At 48.5% G+C, this 18550-nt stretch overlaps 1 long non-coding RNA gene across 1 annotated transcript in view; it reads right to left on the reverse strand.

Annotated features, from left to right (window-relative positions):
• Nucleotides 1-18550, reverse strand: part of LOC132659158 (uncharacterized) — a 104669-nt gene that overhangs the window by 22735 nt on the left and 63384 nt on the right. Inside the window, exon 4 of the long non-coding RNA XR_009599192.1 lies at nt 1-9296. This exon is cut by the window's left edge and continues 22735 nt beyond it. This is a non-coding gene — a long non-coding RNA (uncharacterized LOC132659158). The remainder of the gene's footprint in view (nt 9297-18550) is intronic.

Raw genomic sequence — 18550 nt, forward strand, 5'->3', positions numbered from 1 at the left:
CCCCAGTGTCTGAAGGGTGCTACACAGGTGCTTATGGCCCCACACTCTCCGCCTCTCAGTCCTCACAGCCACCCTATGCAGTGAGTGGTGTTACCCCTTTTCACAGTTGAGAAAACTGGCTAGAAAGGTACAGCAACTTGCCCAATGGCAGACAGCTAAGATGTGGAGGTGAGACTCCAACCCAGTTCTTCTGACTCCAGGCTCACCATCTCAGTGTTGTATCTGGGTGGTTCTCACACCAGTACAAAGGGCTGGTAGCGGGGGCTGTGGAAAGTAGCAGAGGAGCCTGGAAAGAGCTGGTGGCCTCTGTAGAAGGTAAAGTTGTCTTCGTCACCTTGGGTTGCCATAACCAGTACCATAGACTGAGTAGCTTAAACAACAGATGGTTACTTCTTACAGAACTGGAGGCTGGTAGTCCGGTATCAGGGTACCAGCATGGTTGGGGGACAGCCCTCTTCCTGGTCTACTATCTTCTTGCTGGGTCCTCATGCGGCAGGGGGTGAAATCTCTCCTGTCTTTCCTGATAAAGGCACTAATCCCATCAGGTGGGCTTTTTTATTGCAGGTTCTTTAAAAGATTTCTGTTTTATACTGGACTACAGTTGATATACAATCAACTGTACATCAGGCGTACAGCAAAGTGAATCAGTTATAATACAGATACATCTATTCTTTTTCAAATTCGTTTCCCACTTAGGTTATTACAGAATATTGATCAGAGTTACCCTGTGCTATACAGTAGGTACTTGTTAGTTATCTATTTAATTTTTTATTTTATTATTTATTTTTAATTGGAGGATTCTCATGACGTAAGTACCTCTCCAAAGCCCTGTGTCTAAACACCATCACATTGGGGATTAGGTTTTCAACATATGAATTTCGGGGACACAAATATTCAGGCCACAGCAGAAGGAGAGAGCCCTGGAAGCCCATTTCAATTGGTGCAATGAACCAAACACCATGCTAGGCACTGAGGATATGGCATGAACAAGTCCTCCCAGACCTTGCCTTTATAGAGTCATAATCCACTGGGTGAAACCAACAGGTAAAAAGACAACTCTGACACAGAGTGAAAAGTGTGGTAGAGAAGGAACATATAGGCTCTGTTGGAGCACATGAGAGGGCCCCTCACCGAGATATGGGATAAGGCCTCGTGATTCATTTTCAAGTATATAAGAACAACTTCAGATTTGGGTTAGAAGAAGAGATCCAGGAAGGCTTCTCAGAAGAGGTGGGAGGACAAGTAAGGGCCTTCCAAGAGGTGGACTTTGTCCAACAGGCCATGGGGAGTCACTGCCAGTATTTTGAGTGGAGCAGTGACAGTGTTGAGCCTGCATCTTAGAAAGGTGGTTTTCAGGGCAGTTTGGATGGTACTGGGGAGACCAGTACCAGTGTGTAGATGAGAGATGATAAGGGCATCAGTCCTGGGGCAAGAGCTAAATCAGTAGGGTAGTCTCTGGGGATGGCAGAACCAGAGGGGGCAGAGCCACAGAGCAAGCCTCAGTGGTGCCTGAGAAGAAAGGAGTTGAAGATCCACCTGAAGGGCCCAGGTGTGTCTTCTCTCCAAGGGGCAAGCTCTCAAGGTTAAGGATGAAAAGTAGCAGCCAGAGGGCTAGAGCAAGGCAAACAGAGGGACACAGTGGGAGTAAGAGGCCAGAGTGGGGAGGAAACAAGGGGTGTAAAGGGCTCTTGATGGAAATGGGCCTCAGACCGCTACCTTCATGTGTGTGTTGGAATGTGTGCATATATGACATATACACAAACATGTGCTGAGCAGAGAGGAGTGATGACCTGGGTTAAAGAGTGACAGATCAGGGGTCATGAGGGTCCCCTGAGAGCTTAGATGAGACATGCAGCCGGGAGCAGGTCTTAGCACCCACATGGGCAATCACTCCACGGGCACCTGATCAAGAGAATGAACAGCACTGAGCTTCCCACAGAACAGCCTTCTCTCTCGGTCCTGCCCCGGGAAAGCAGCACCCTCAGCCAGTCAGCCGTACAGTCAGCCGACGTGCTCTGCACACCTACTAAGTAATGCCCAGGACATGGAGATTAAAACCCAAAGTCTTTTTTTTTTTTAATCAAACTGATTTGATTTGAATCCAATTCTTTTCTGGCACTTAGGGGTTTTGTCCCCTGCACGCAGGGCTGAGGAAACTGCTTTGTCCACAGCCCAGTCATCCCAGGGGTTTCCTTTGAAAGCTCCCTGCCATGTCCAGGAGCGAGCAGCGTCCTGGAGAGTGAGCACACCGCCTGGTGAAGCTCCAGAGGAGAGTGAGTAGCATTTTCCAGACGATCTCCCCAGATCCTATTCAGCACCGTGACTCCTTCCTTCCTTCCTTCCCACCCCGCAGCTTGGCTGGAGTTTTCTGCCCATCAGAGTTCTGTGAGAGCATTTTAGGGCAACCCAGCCGTCCCACTCCACAAGAGGCCGGCTGACCCTGGCCGGCTGGAGGGTACTGTACCCACAGCCCAGGGCCTGCCCGTCTGCCCTCCCTCCTCTCCTGCTGCTGACGCACACATCCTATAATAAGCCTCTGTTACTTGGAGCTGGGGCGGCTCGGCTAGTAGTAAGCCGAAACCGCTACTATATTTACACTCTTTCCACATTTAGACCAAGGCTATTTTTAACAGAAGGTCTATTTGTGGGGGTTGCCCACGTCACTCTGTTCACACGTATCTCACTAGCCTGAGGCTATTATTTTGATTTCACACTTGTACCAGGTCTCTTACCTTCCCTCCTTCCTTCCATCCTTTTGCTTTCATTTCGTCTTTCTGTCTCCAGTTTCCTTCCTTTCTTTTCCCGAGAGGAAATCGGAATGGGGATACCGGGCTCCATCCTCACGGGGCAGAGTGGGCAGTAGACGCTAGGCCTGTGGTTGGTTCTCAGAGCCTGCTGGCAGGGGCCAAGCACAGACCCCATTGCCCCAGGGGATCCAGAATGGCCTGTTCCGCCTCCACATTTAGCCTGGGCAGGATGCTGGCCATCCTTCTCCATGGCGTGCCAGTTCTGTGTGTGCATGTATGTCTGTGCGTGCATGTATGTGCATGTGTGTGCATGTTTGGGGAGCATGGCTAGCAAGGCCAGAAGAAAATAAGTCGATGGGTTCATTATTCGTGCAGAGCCCGTTCTTCATCTTAAAAGTTAGTTTTGTCAGATTTCTCTGAAATCTGAAGATAGAGTTTTTGTGTATTTTGATGAAAGAGAGTTCCATACTTTCTAGGTGAGTGATTCACTCAAGGGAAGAGGTGGGAAAACCAGTGGAATTAACACATAATGAGTCCCCGCTGTGGTCAAGCACTCTGCCAGCCCTTTGGAAACCTGGACCTTGACAGTGGTGCTAGGGTGTGGTCCTGCTGCACCCAGATCACAGGTGAGATATAGAGAGATGAGTGACTGGCCTGGATTCGCTTAGCTCATAAGTGGCTATGCTGAAATCTGTGTCTGGATGCAAACTCCTTGCTCACCCCAAACCTCACATCTTCCCAACTGCTTCCTTCTTACCTCTCCAAAAAAACTAAACAGTCTTCATTAACACTGTTTTTATTATTTTCTTTCCCTGACTCTGCTCCTCTCCTCAGCCCCTCATCCCAACTGGAAGAGACCTTTCCCACCTCGGAACCCTCAGCACTAGCTTGGTCTGCTTCTTTAGATTCTAAGCAGTGACTGATCTGAGATACAGTCACTTTGGAATCTAAAAAGGACACCAGCCCTCAGGCTCTGGGGCTCCTGGGACCTCCCTAATGGATCCCAAGAGAAACACCACGTTGTCAAATCTTATTTTATCTCTACCAATAATTGGGGTCATGGCTTCAGAATGAAATATTTTTATTGTATTTCTAAGAGGGCACTGAGATTTGAATTCACATCAGACTGCAGCAGAAACAGAATACAGGGCCAGTTGTAGGATACCTTGCCCTCCCGAGTCCAGCTTCTGTAGGGGTCAGAAAACTCATGGAAACCAAATGCTCCCTGGGTCCCATCATCAAGACTTTTAAAGTGCTGACTTGTCTCAGACATTTCCTGAGACCCTGATAAGAGATCATTGTCTATTTTGTGTTTTAGAGTCAGGAGCCCTAATCCCGGGGGCCTTGTGGCTATAACAGTAGAACAAGTTACGCTGTTTATATTTAATTTCTTCTTCCTTAAATTGAAGATACTAATGCTACTTTGCCCACTCACCCACTTCACAATTTGCTAAGAAATCTAAATCAGAAAATTTATGTGACTGTGCTATTGTGAAAGTGAAGTCCACTCAGTCGTGTCGGACTCTTTGTGACCCCATGGACGGTAGCCTACCAGGCTCTGCAGTCCGTGGGATTTTCCCGGCAAGAGTACTGGAGTGTGCTATTGTGAAAGCTGGCAAATGCTACAAGGATGTTAGTTGCTAGTGCTGATGTTTTTGTCATTAGTGAAGATGTGAAGGTGGGCTCAGCAAGGCCAAGTGACATGTTTAAGGTCACACAGCAAGTAAGTTGTTGGAATAAGGGCCTAATAGCCCTCCTTCCCTCTGCAAAGGGCTGAAAAGAAATCACAAGGCCATTGGAAGAATCAGATGCTGAGCTCTACAATGCTTTCCGAGTTCAGCCCAGAAATGGGGACACTGATCTGGGCTGGGTCCCATCGCTCTCCCCAGCTGACCCTCCCTGCACCTTTGTCCCAGAAGCTTCTCAGGCTTCTCAGCAGTGTAGGTATCCTGCCTCAGCCAGACCTGAAATCCCAGAGCAGGGACAGAGAAGCCAGTGTCATGGGGCTTCTGGTTTCAGGATATACTGGAAAGGTGAGAAGGAAGCTTGTCTTCCCATGGATCTGGGCCAGGGCCGGGTGGCGGGGCCTCCCCTGCCAGGAGCTGGGACGTTCCCCAGGTGTCCGGGCATCCCCAAGTCAGCAGGACCGCCAGCACTTTCCAAAGCATTAGCCTAGGTCAGAAAATAAGTCCTTCAGCCCTTTGCCTGAACCAGATACTTTGTCATTCAGACAAAACCTGCCCCAGTAGAATCTACTACCTTGGCAAGGCATTGTGCTCTCCTGGCTTAGGGATCAGTCTGCAGAAAAGAAACTCAAGCCCCATGTAACTGCTTCCTGGGGGACTTGATGAGAAGACCTCTTTATATCTTGTACCTCTACACCTCAGCCTCTAGGACTTTGACCTTTATGCCTCAGCTGCACCTTCCCCTCCCATCCTCAACCACCCCTTTGCCTCTCCACCCCCAACCCTACAAACTCCCACTCATTTTCAAGGCCTGGTGCAGATATTGCTCTGTCTATAAAATCTGTTCTGGTCCTTCTCCCAGTTAGGGAAATAATGAAAGCCCCTTCTCTGGGCTCTCACAGAACTTTGTGAATATGGCGGCACATCCCAACTAGTCTGTGCTGGAGTCTCCCATACGTCCAGCCTAGGACAGAGGAGCTACCCCACTGAGCAGTGGGGCCGGAGTCAGGCTTAGTTTTCATCCCTTGTCTTGAAGGGTGGAGTAGAGCCTCTGGGCTGGAGGGCTGTAGATGGTGGAGCAGATGGTATGGGACACTCTGGGCCCCTTTGCACCCTGCCCCCAGATGCTATTAGTGTGACCTGCTTGCCTGGTATCCACTCACAGCTGCCCTCTTTCTTGGATGAACTGCCCTCGGGAAACAGGAGCTGCCTGTCCAGGAGGTCAGCCTGCCCGGCTCCGCACCCCCCTCCCCCAACCCCTGCCACTCTGCAACTACAGCCAGCACAGGGATGACTCAGTGAAACAGGGATCTGAAACGGCAGTGCCTTCCTCTCAAGGGGACACTTTGGTCGTGCGCTTTAGGTTCCAGAGTGTCAGTCCACTTCCACCCCCTCCCCAAAGATTAGGCCAAGGCTAAGCTTTGCCTGAGACCACAGTTTAGGGCACTGAAACTCTCACAACCCAGGTAATCTGGCAGTTTGGGGCACACAAAGCTGATTGGTCGGCCTCGACTGGGTTGCCAGATTTAGGAAATAAAAATACAGGATATCCAGTTAAATTCGCATTTCAGATCGACAAAGCACACATTTTTAGTATAAGCACGTCCAATGCAATATTTAGAAATCCTTGTAGTAAAAATTGCTCACTGTTTCTCTAAAATTCAAATGTGACTGGACGCTCTGTATTTCATCTGGTGGTCCTATGCGCAAACACACTGTCGTTTGCTCCTTTCCGCTCCCTATCCTGCTTCTCTGTCTCCCTCCCTTGCAGGGTTTCCCTCTATAAACTGTGAGACCTAATGCCCTTTCTCAGCCTCTGCTTCTAAGGACCCTGACCTGAGGCTGTCATTGCCTCTCTGCCATCCACAGTGGCCAGAGAATGCCCTCTATTTCATCTGGACTTTGCAGAACAGGTCTCTTTAGCCCAGCCTCCTGACACAGGTGGGTAGGGCAGTTCTGATGAAGGTCTCTGTGTGACCCTCAGGGAAACAACTGCTTCCAACTACATTCCTGCAGGACTGGCTTCCTTAGGAAGACAAGTTGTCCAGAAATCCTGGTGACCACATCTCCTTTAGGGAGATGACTTTGATCCATCCATGACAGACTAGGGTCAGTGGCTGGATCTGAGTCTGGATCTTATACTCTGGAACATAAAGACTGAATGAAATGACATCTGGGGACCATTCCAGCTATGACCCAGTAAGCACTGGAGTTTTCCTAAGCCTGACTTTGTGTTTAGTTTGTAAAGTACTCAACCTGGTACCTGGCACAAGTTTGCTGTTAGTAGTCATGTTGATCATAAGCAACTGTAATAAGTAACACCTGATTCCTCAGATAACGTGAAATCAAAAAAAAAAAAAAAAATGTCCTACGAGGGCATCAGCACCTAGCTAAGCAGATTTCAGGGCAAAACCACCCCAAGGTGGAGTGAGTTGTCTCAGAAGGCAGGGAGCTTCTTATCATGCCAAGGGAGGAGTGGAAGAGAGTGGAGATAATTATTTACCTGCCAATGGCCAATCATTCCATTTATCGTTTCCTTTAATCAAACACGGAGGTGTTTGGCAGGGGTTGGATGAGGCCTCCAGAGTGGGTGCCAGCTCTGAGGGGTTGGACTGGATCAATGCCAAGGTCTCACCCAGACCTGAGATTCCAGCATTCTGTGAAAACACTGACGTCCCAACATTTACAGTAAGCCCCAAATTCTGGTGTCCAGGAATTTGGCAAACGGTTCCAGGGCAATGTCCCAGACTCTACCCCTATACTTTTCAGAACTTCAAACACTCCCAGGCCAATCGGAGGTCTCAAAGCTCATGTCCTTCAAGTCCTCTAAACACAGGAGGCAGAGTCACCCCCTCCTTCCTCTTGCCCATCACCACACTCTTCATGCTGTGCCCTCTTCTCGAGGGGGTCAACTCAGCCACCAGCCACACCGCTGTCTGGCTGAAGGCACTGGCAATTCCATTCCCTCTCTCACAACTGTCAAAGGACACCCAGGAGCCCTCATTTCACATAAAACCCCGTTGTGGAATCTTTGTCCACAACCATAAAATCCAGAGCTGGAGGAGACTATGGCGCACCTAGTCCAGTCCTTCGCAGATGTACCTGTGGAGCCACCCCAGGACAACCCTGACAAGTTTCTCTGCTTGCCACCTTTAAAAAAATTTTTTTATTTATTTATTTTCTGTCTGGTGGCTCAGAGGTTAAAGCGTCTGCCTCCGATGCGGGAGACCCGGGTTCGATCCCTGGGTCGGGAAGATCCCCTGGAGAAGGAAATGGTAACCCACTCCAGTATTCTTGCCTAGAGAATCCCATGGACAGAGAAGCCTGGTAGGCTACAGTCCACGGGGTCGCAAAGAGTCGGACACGACTGAGCGACTTCACTTTCACTTTATTTTCTGCCTGTGCTGGGTCTTTGTTGCTTTGTGCAGGCTTTCTCTAGTTGTAACGTGCGGGGTTTCTTCACGGCAGTGCAAGGGCTTCTTCTCATGGAGACTCCTCTTGTTGCAGAGCACAGGCTCCAGGTGCTCAGGCTTCAGTACTTGCAGTGCTTGGGCTCAGTAGCTGTGTCCCATGGGCTTAGTTGCTCCATAGCATCTGGGATCTTCCCAGTCCAGGGATTGAACCTGTGTCCACTGCATTGTCAAGCGGACTCCTAACCACTGGACCACCCCCTGCTTGACACCTTTGAAGCCAAGATCCTGCTCCCAGCCAGTGGCACCCCTTTTCTTCATTGAACCACTCAGCCAGTAGAAGGTGTTTCTCATATCCACACATAATCTGACGTTTTGTGGCTTCCTCTCATTGGTCCTTGTTCTTTCTCTGATGTCACAGAAAGTCCAGTCTTGTCAGGAGATGGTGAGCAAAGAGACTTGAAGAGGTGTGTGGGAAGAAGTATCAGGAGATGATGTCAGAGGTGATGAGAAACATCAGAAAGAAAAATGATAGAGATCTATGCTTGCTACATGGGGCCCGCATCCTGCATGCTTTCTGTCATGCTTTTTAAAAGTGTGGTGCTAAAGAGGTAGCCCCTCAACCCTCTGGAAAACTTGTCCATCCCAAATAACTTACTGTGTGAGAACTACAGACAACCAGAGTATTGTGTCACTTATGTGGCGACAAGAAAGAGGTGATCAGGAAGCAGGGAGACTCAAAACTGTCACGGGAAAGACATTTGAAAGAACTTGGTCTGTTTAGCCTGAAGAATAGATTTGGGTGGTATTGTTACCAATACCACCATGGTTGCCTCTACAAATCTTTCCTGGGGAAGAAGGATTGGACCAGTTCCAAATGGAGGAAAGAATTGGGCTTAAGACAAAAGGATAAACCATCAAAGTGACCAAAAGCTTTCTATTAGACAGAGCTATCTAACAGTGAGAGGGTTTGGTCCCTGAAGGTGTCCAAGGGAAGTGTGGAAGAGGGGCCATCAATGCAATTCAAGCTCTGGGGGGAGGTTGGACCTGACAGCTTTTGCATCACCGCAACCACCCTAAGACACACACACACACACACACACACACACACACACACACACACACACGATATGAAACCACAGTATTTAAAGCTAGAAGCCCTTTATTTCTCAAAGTGCATCAGCATAGGGTGTACGTCTCTTGCTTTGTTTAGCCCTGGTCACACAGAGATGTTCCCATCGCTGGCTTGGTTGTCAGCAAGTACTGAAAGCCTTTCCTCTCTCCTTGGAAGGAGTGGAGCAGATTGTCTGGATCCGCGCATAGTGCCCTGGCTCCGGTCTCAGCACCAAACACGTTCCTTCTGCGCAGTCTGTTCCGTTTTGACAATGCAAAGAGGAGAGCCTGAGAAAGTCCCGGAGCCAAGGGTTCTGGAAGCTGCAGGGTGGGGCTGTGCTCTGGGACAGGAGGGAGCATATTTTTAAGAAAGTTGTGGTCAGAGCCCCTCGCTCAGGAGGGTGTAAGCAGAAAGTTTGGCTGAGGTTAGCGTCCGACCTCACTCTGCGTCTTTCAGAGAGGAAGGGCTACCTACTGTAGCCACACCAATGTTTTCTCAAGGGCAGAGTCAGACAGAGATTTTTCACAGGAGGAAACTCCCCTGCACCTCTCTGGCATCCTGGAGATTAAAATAATAATATATTGATTTTTGTCTGCACATAAGATGAGATTTGCTGTGCTGAGGATGGAGTATTAGACTTCCTGCTTTAATGAGATCTAAAAAGTGACCTCATTTGGACTACAGCATTTTATATCCTGTGACCAGCCAGTAGTAACTCACTAAATGATATTACTCAACTAGGATTTACTGAGCCCACCTCTATGCTAGGCTGTGTACCAGGCACTGGGGAACATAGGTAAAGGAGATCCAGGATTTGCCCTCAAGAGGCTTATATTCTAGTGAGATAGAATCACAAGCAAAAAATTGAAATCCATGCAGCCAGGGCTCCGGAAGATGTATATTGTGAATACACTCACTGGCCACGAACTTCAGGGACAGTGTCCTGGAGGAAGGGATGCTTGAGATTTTACGAAGCTTCAAAGGCAGGAGTGGGGAAAGATGATAGAGGGAGGAATCTGTGTATACAAAGGTATAGAAAAGGTGTGAAAAACCTTTGTTTAGTTAAAGCAGCCACGTGTACTTTGATGTGACCAAAGCCACATATGATGCTGGCAGAAATGTTCAAAGGATGAAGCTAGAAAGATGGTTTCAAACTAGGGGGAATTTTGCCTCCCAGGGACGTCTGGTTGTCCCAAGGAGAGGAGGGATAGCACTCCTGACCTCTGCTGCAACTGCTGCTGCTAAGTTGCTTCAGTCGTGTCTGACTCTGTGCGACCCCCTAGATGGTAGCCCATCAGGCTCCTCTGTCCCTAGGATTCTCCAGGCAAGTGGGTTGCCATTTCCTTCTCCAATGCATGCATGCATGCTAAGTCACTTCAGTCGTATATGACTCTATGCGTCCCTGTGGACAGCAGCCCACCAGGCTCCTCTGTCCACAGGATTCTCTAGGCAAGAATACTGGAGTGGGTTTCCATTTCCTTCTTCACTCCTGGCCTCTGGTGGGTAGAGAACCATCCTTCAAGGCTCTGGACAGCCCCCACAACCAAACCACAGTGCCAGCAACACTGAGGTGTAGAAACCCTAAATTAGAGAGAGGCAGGAGCGACATCATAAGCATGGAGCTCCTTTAGGGGCACTGCATTTTCCAAGGGTCGTGCAGAGAGGGCACGCAGGGGAGAGAAACCAGGGTAATATAGAGTTTCCAGATCCTGCAACCAGAGGTCTCCCTTACCTGTGTCTCAACCACGCTTCCTTTCTGTACACATGTGATGAGCCTACATACACTAGCTTCCTCCAACTTGCTGATAAAAATACTCAACATGAAAATTCCTGGAGAAAATAGTGTTAGATGCACATAACATCATTCAATTTATGGGGCAATTTTCATCCTTCATCTCATTTTACTCATTCTACAAAAGAGGAAAATAAAGCTCAGAGATGCTCTGCAATCTAGGAATTATTTAACTGCAGCAAGCTCCACTCCTATCTCTTCTCCCAGTCAATCTCGGAGTGTACCATGGACTCATCCCTCTGGCAGCAGGGGATGCTGGGAGTATCCTCCATCCTGACCTTAATGGCCTCCTTTCCAGCTTCCTGGATTTGTATCTGTGTGAGGGGCCAAGAGCAGGCTTCCTGCCTCCCTCAGACCATAGCCGTGACACTCACATACCCTTCTGACCATAGGAGACCTCGCACTCCCTGTGGTGACCTGGCTGCCTTGGTAAGAGGACCTCTCCTGGCCAGCATGTCAGGGACAGCTGCTCGGCTCATGTACTCTGGCCAGGAGGCATTACTGACCCTGTGATCTGGCTGTTCATCCAAACTGGCAGATGGGCACAGGTGCCTTGTCGTGATGCTGCTCCCTCTTGACTGAGCAAGTCTGACCACTAAATCATCCAGCAGAGAAGAGCACCAGTCAGCTGAGGGGTGGGCTCTTTCCAAGTGGAACCCCAAAATACTGCTGATCTGAAATTTCGCTGTCTCCAGGACAGCATTAACAGCCCACGCCAGGTCACATGCTGCATAAACACTCTGAATAATCAGCACTCATTCTAACAGTTTGTCAGAGGCCTGTTCATCTGATTTAGAAGTTTATAGCATGACTGTCTTCTACCCCAATAGCTCATGAACTCATGGAGAACTGATTTCCTACATTCCCAAAGGCAATTTTCCCGTCATACAGAAAAAAACAAAACCAAAACCAGCACATCCCTTGCCTCTTAATCTCCCACAACCCATTCATTTCCAAGCCCAAGGAATCCTTTCCCCTAAAGGGAAACGAATCTTCAGAAGATAATAAAACCTTGCCTGGTCTCACGCCCACCTGTGTCATCCCAGTGCTGCCTATCCTGTCCCTCCCACGTCAGACCTCTTAGCCTCAGTGGCATCTCAGAGTGGCTCCCCACTCTTCGGTCCGTGGCTCCTCCTCCCACCTGTGTAGCCCAGCAGCTGTCTCCTGCAACCCATGGCGCCATCCCTCTCCAGTAATATTGCTCCTTCTCCAACTATATCCAGACACTTTGTCAAGGCTACAACAGTAGAGAGCACCTGACCCCTGGCTGTAGAGTAGAATGGATAACAAGAAACAAGAGCAGATGGAGAAAGGAGGTGGCTGGAGTAGGGCAGGTGACAGATGATGGTGGCTAGGCTTGGAGGTTGATTGTAGAAAAAGCAAAAAGGTGGGTGTAAAAGCTGAGCCTGTGTTGGAAAGAAAGTTAAAGGGGCTCAAGCCCCAGGTGGGGTGAGGGGCAGAAAAGGGATCCTTTTCAACCTTGAGAATTTTGAATAATAAAGGGGGGTACATTGTCTGGGAGCTATGCTGTGACTCTGATCCTGAAAAGGATGCATCTCATTCTTGGGGTACAGGATTCTTGGGGCACCATTTCTCCAAGCATTTCTGTGTTCCAGTGATGTGCTTTCCAGAAATGCTCCAGACCCCTCATTCTGTGCTTGTTCATCACCCCAAGCCACTGCTGAGCATGATTCCCACATGCTTAGAAGGGGACAGTGGGCTCATAGCCCACAGGGGCAGACCCGAAAGGGGGCTCCACATAAAGCCATGGGACACTGACAGTTAGCCTGTCACCTCACTGTCAAGTGGCAGCCCTGATGGGTTTTCTAAAAATACCCTGGGTCCTGTCCTCACGGGCACCAAACCAACACTTGTGAGTGCCAGGCAGACAGGCATCCTCACTCTCCCCAGGGCCTCCTTTTAGCTCAGGTTCATCTGCTCTCACCCGGATCATGACATGAGCCACCCTACTGCTCTCCCTTCTCCACGGGGACCACCAGATAGTGAGCAAAAGCACAGAAGACCATCCCACCACCAAAGCCTGTCCATTCACTCACTCACTCACTCACTCAACATGCATCCAACAGAGTTTTCACGTGCCAACACAAAGTACCTTTTCTAGGCTAGGCCTTGTAGTAGGTGCCACAGATTGGGTGAGCAAAGCCAAACACAGAAGAATAAATACTGTGTACACGTGTTCCCCATCCTGACCCCCCCTCCCATCTCCCTCCCCATCCCATCCCTCAGGGTCATCCTAGTGCACCAGCCCTGAGCACCATGTCACATGCATCGAACCTGGACTGGCGATCTGTTTCACATATTGATAATATACGTGTTTCAATGCTATTCTCTCAAATCATCCCACCCTCGCCTTCTCCACATGTACACCCATGGCTGATTCATGTGAATGTATGGCTTTTTTTTTAGATTTAAAAAAAAAAAGGAAAAAAAAAAGGAATAAATACTGTGGCAATCTAGTTATACTCAAGAATAGGCAAATCTAATCCAAAACTATGAAAGTCAGAACACCAGCTATATCTTGAAAATGGATGTAGTTATTGACTGAGGAAAAGGAGGAGGGAATTTTCTGGATTCTGAGATGTTGTATATCTTGATCAGAGTGATAGTCTCATGGGTGCAATAATATGTAAAAATGTACTGAGCTGTAAACTTAAAATGCATGTCTTTTACTAAATGTTTTGCCTCAATCATTTATAAATATTACGTTATGTTATGTTCTATTATATTATATATGGACTTCCCTGAGTCAGGAAGATCCCCTGGAGAAGGGCATGGCAACCCACTCCAGTATTCTTGCCTGGAGAATTCCATGGACAGAGGAGCCTGGTGGGCTATGGTTTTACTATATGTTATGCCTCAGTCATTTATATGTATACATATAAACATTATATTTTATATATAAGCTGTATATTTATATGTATATATATATAATTACTCTGGTTTTGTTTTTTATAGTTTATAGATGAGAAAACTACATACCAAAATTTGAGCAGTGGTTGTTTCTTATTGGTGAGATGATGGTGAATTTTTAATCTCCTTCTTTATATTTTATTGGCTTTCCCAATTCTTCACTGAACATATCTTGCTTATGTAATGAGATTAAATATATTAAATGTTATTTTGAAAGCAATAACCCTTGAGGTGAAACATTCGGCAAGCATGTGGTAGGTGGCTCTCTTCCCAGAGGGGACAGAGCCTGCTCACAAGCTTTTGTCCTCTTGGACACTGAGGGCATAGGTTTAGGAGTCCTGATCTAGGTCTTTAGGATTTTAGCACAACTAAATACAGTCTCTGGCCCACTGGAGGCTGTGAAGTTGTGTTGCCAGAGGAACCTTAGGACTTTCCTCTCAGTCCTGAGGGAAGGAGCCTCCGGGGCTCTGAGAGCTCACTGTGCTGATTCTCACCCTGGCTGCATGAGAACTTGCCTGACTCTGGTCTCCTGCATTTCTGACCCCTTCCACTGGGGATTCTGTGCCCACCCCCACCCCCCGCCTCCAGACTCAGGGTGGTTTCATGACCCCTCACCTCCTCCCGTCAGCAAGAAGGACCTGCCAGCTTATGCTGTTTGGGGCCATGGTGAGGTAGAGGGAGCTGATAGGGGGAGTATTAAAGCAAAAGCAAAGCCAGGTTAAACCTTGAAAACCTAAGGGAGGAAGAAAAGGGAAAGTGGAGGAACCTCTTCCAGCCTTGGTGTTCTCACCGGGAAGTGGGCTGTTGTGAGGTTCACATACAAATGAGCGTATGGAAAGCACTGGAATTGAGGGCCGGTTTATGTTCTCGTTTTGCTGACAGGTTGGGAGATGCAGGCGGGTGGCATGGCTGACTCCCCCTCCCTCTCCTACATTCCTAATGTCCTTCTCAGCCATCACAGCCTGCACACAGCAGGGGGTGAGATACATTTTGTGTGTGTGTGTGTGTGTGTGTCTGTGTGTGAGCCCAAAGCCTAATTTCTGCATTAGCAAAATTGGGGAGGTCATGTGATGAATATCTGCCTGTGATGCATAAATGTATTTTGAATTTCCAGCCTGGATCCTCAAGTCACTTCCCCCTCCCTCCAGTCTCCTCTCCCACCCCTGACACACAGACTCCCACAGCGAAGTCATGTGAGACCTTCTCAGATTGAGCCCAGGAATGAGCCGGCAGCCCCGCTCTGCCCTGTGACACACACAACCTCCAGCAGTCACATGGCCTCCAGCTGCCACCACCTGCCCTCTGTCCCCAGCCCGGTGCCCTCTCCCTGGCAGGCTTCCCAAGCTGACTCGTCCCTCCAGGCTCTGAGCTTGGCAGGCAGCAGGGCAGAGGGACAGAAGGTACACGGCCAACGGGCTTGGACAGCTCTGGTCTCAGCCGATCTCGGTGGCACCCTGTCCAGGAGTCTCCTCAGTACCACGTGGTGTGCCCACAGTGGATTAGGTGCCCTGCTGGCCTGGTACAGAGGTGGGCAGAGCTGTTGGCTGCTGGCTCCGGGAAGCCAGCCCCAGCCAGAGCCCCCGCGAGCAGGGAACTGGAGCCACAGGTGCTGAGATGAGGCTGTATGGGGAGCCAAGGACACCATCCAGCCATGTGCCTCGTGGAAAGGCTGGAAGCCAGGCATTGCCCAGCCTTAGAAGGAAAGAAGAGAGCAAATACAGGAGGGGCCATTGGTATACATATTATACTCAAAACAAAAAAAAAAGAAAGGAAAAGAAAACAAAGCTCTAGAGGAGTGGTATTCAATAGAGAGCAGTTTCGCCACCCAAGAGACATCTGGAAACATTTGATTGTCACAGCTGGGAGACTGCTACAAGTATCCAGTGGGCAGAAGCCAACATGTTGTTGCTCAGTCCCCTGCAAGGCACAGGACAGTTGCCCCTAACAAAGGCTTATCCATCCCCAAGGTCAGCAGTGCCACAGTTAAGAAACCCAGCTCTAGAGAGAAAGCAACCCTCCTGGGGGAGGTGTGAGCAGGACCCCACACATGATCCCTTCTGCCCACCCTGCCCCCCTGAGTGAACTGGGACTGTCACACCCAGGCTTGGAAATATTCAGTACATACCCAGTGCCTTCAGATTTGAACCGAAACCCCTCGGCACGTGGCACACTAAACCTTGCTTCTATGGTATGGCTTACCCTTCAGCCTCACCTCCTGTGGCGCTGGGATCACATTAAGTCATTCACAGTGTCCCAATACCCTAGACCTTTGCCCTTGAAGGAGGAGATTCAATGTCTTCTCTCTAGAATGCTGTCCTACTTCTATCAAACCAAGGCTCACCCACTCTTCCGGATTCAGTTATACCATTTCCTCATTGGAGAAGCCCTGAGAAGTGTGTCTGTCTCTCCCACCAAACTGTGGTCTCCAGTGCCTGGGGTGACCTTGAACAAGGGGACCCAATCTCTCCTTGATCTTGCAGTGGGTGGGCAGGTCTAGGTTATTGTCCCTCAATAGCAGAAGATCCGTGGGGAGCTAGAGAAAATGCAGAGAGTGCTGTGAGGCCAAGCAAAGCAGGTGAGAAGCAGAGACAGGAAAGAGCCTGAGGGACCAGACAAAGAGTATCTGTTAACGAAACCACAGAGGAGCAGAGAACAGAAGAAAGAGGGTCTGTGCCAGTTCCAGAGGCGGAGTCTGTAAGAGCTCCCAGCTCTACCCCCTCCCCCCAGCCATGGTGGGCGTACAGCATCCAGGCCTGGGTCTGCCACCAGTTGCTTGTCATGTACACGGTATATCAACTGGGAGATTTGGTCATTCGCACTTGAGAGCAAGGTCACTTACTTTTCCTTAAATCAACTTCGTGGGGAAGGCAGGGCCCAAGAGACATTCCCATTTTACAGCCAAGGAAGCTGAGGCTCAAGAAGGTACAGAGACCATCTCCAAATTGTCAGTTCTGCATCCCTACCTGCTTCCCACTTTGGCTACACCATTCTGAACTAGCCGAGAAAAGATCAGCCAGCTAATTCCTTCACCATCGGTTTAATTTCCATGGGCAATCCCAAAAGACAATGAAAAAGAACAGTTCTTCAGTGTCATCTATGGTGGTGCTCGGTTACACACAGAATTCATTTTTGTATTTTACAGCTATATTGAGATACAACTGTCCTACAATAAACTGCATATATTTAAAGTGCACGATTGGGCGAGAGCTGGCATGTGTATACTCCCACAGTGGAGACAATGAACGTATATCCACCACCCCTCAAAGTTTCCTAGGGCTCTTTATTATCTTCCTCATCCCTCTTCACACACCCATCCTACACACACACAGGCAACCACTGCCTTCTGTTGCTCTTATGGCACCTTCCATCACTTATATAAATAGGATCATATAGTATGTACCCATTTTTATACGGCTTCTTTCAGTCAGCATAGTTATTTTGAGAGTCACGCATGTTGTTGCATGTATCAAAAATTTATTCTTTTTTTACTATTGAATGGTATCCCACTATATGAATATACACAGTTTGTCCATCACCCGCTGCTGTTTTCATTTGGGGGCTGTTAGAAATAGAATTGCCATGAACAGTTATGTCCAAGTCTCTGAGTGGATGTATGTTTTCATTTTTCTTAGGTTAAAATCTAAGAGTAGATTGACTGGGTCACATGTTCAATTGATGTTTAACTTTCTATGAAATTGCAAACTGTTTTCCATCAGCAATGTGTTAAGAGTCCAATTCCTCCACATGCTCACTAACATAAGGTTCGGTCAGTCTTTTTAATTCTAATCATTCTACTAGGTATGGTGGTATCTTACTATGGTGTCTTTGTTTTGTTTTGTTTAATGTATTAATTTACTTGGTCTGTGCCCAGTCATATTTGCGGGAACTTCAGTCTTGGTTACAGCATGCAAACTCTTGACTGTGGGATGTGGAATCTAGTTCCCTGACCAGGGGTCGAACCCAGACCCCCTACATTGTAAGCTCAGAGTCTTAGACACTGGACCACCAAGAAAGTCCTTCTTCAGTTCAGTTCAGTTCAGTTGCTCAGTCATGTCTGACTCTTTGTGACCCCATGAATCGCAGCACGCCAGGCCTCCCTGTCCATCACCAACTCCCGGAGTTCACTCAAATTCATGTCCATCGAGTCGGTGATGCCATCCAGCCATCTCATCCTCTGTCATCCCCTTCTCCTCCTGCCCCCAATCCCTCCCAGCATCAGGGTCTTTTCCAGTGAGTCAGCTCTTCACGTGAGGTGGCCAAAGTATTGGAGTTTCAGCTTTAACATCAGTCCTTCCAATGAGCACCCAGGACTGATCTTTAGAATGGACTGGTTGGATCTCCTTGCAGTCCAAGGGACTCTCAAGAGCGTTCTCCAACACCACAGTTCAAAAGCATCAATTCTTCGGCACTCAGCTTTCTTCACAGTCCAACTCTCACATCCATACATGACCACTGGAAAACCATAGCCTTGACTAGCCAGACCTCAGTCGGCAAAGTAATGTCTCTGCTTTTCAATATGCTATCTAGGTTGGTCATAACTTTTCTTCCAAGGAGTAAGCATCTTTTAATTTCATGGCTGCAGTCACCATCTGCAGTGGTTTTGAAGCCCAAAAAATAAAGTCTGACACTATTTCCACTGTTTCCCATCTATTTCCCATGAAGTGATGGGACCAGATGCCATGATCTTTGTTTTCTGAACGTTGAGCTTTAAGCCAGCTTTTCCACTCTCCTCTTTCACTTTCATCAAGAGGCTTTTAGTTCCTCTTCACTTTCTGCCATAAGGGTGTGTCATCTGCATATCTGAGGTTATTGATATTTCTCCCGGCAATCTTGATTCCAGCTTGTGTTTCTTCCAGCCCAGCGTTTCTCAT

This window comes from Ovis aries, chromosome 2, assembly GCF_016772045.2.
Source record: "Ovis aries strain OAR_USU_Benz2616 breed Rambouillet chromosome 2, ARS-UI_Ramb_v3.0, whole genome shotgun sequence".
NCBI lineage: Eukaryota > Metazoa > Chordata > Mammalia > Artiodactyla > Bovidae > Ovis > Ovis aries.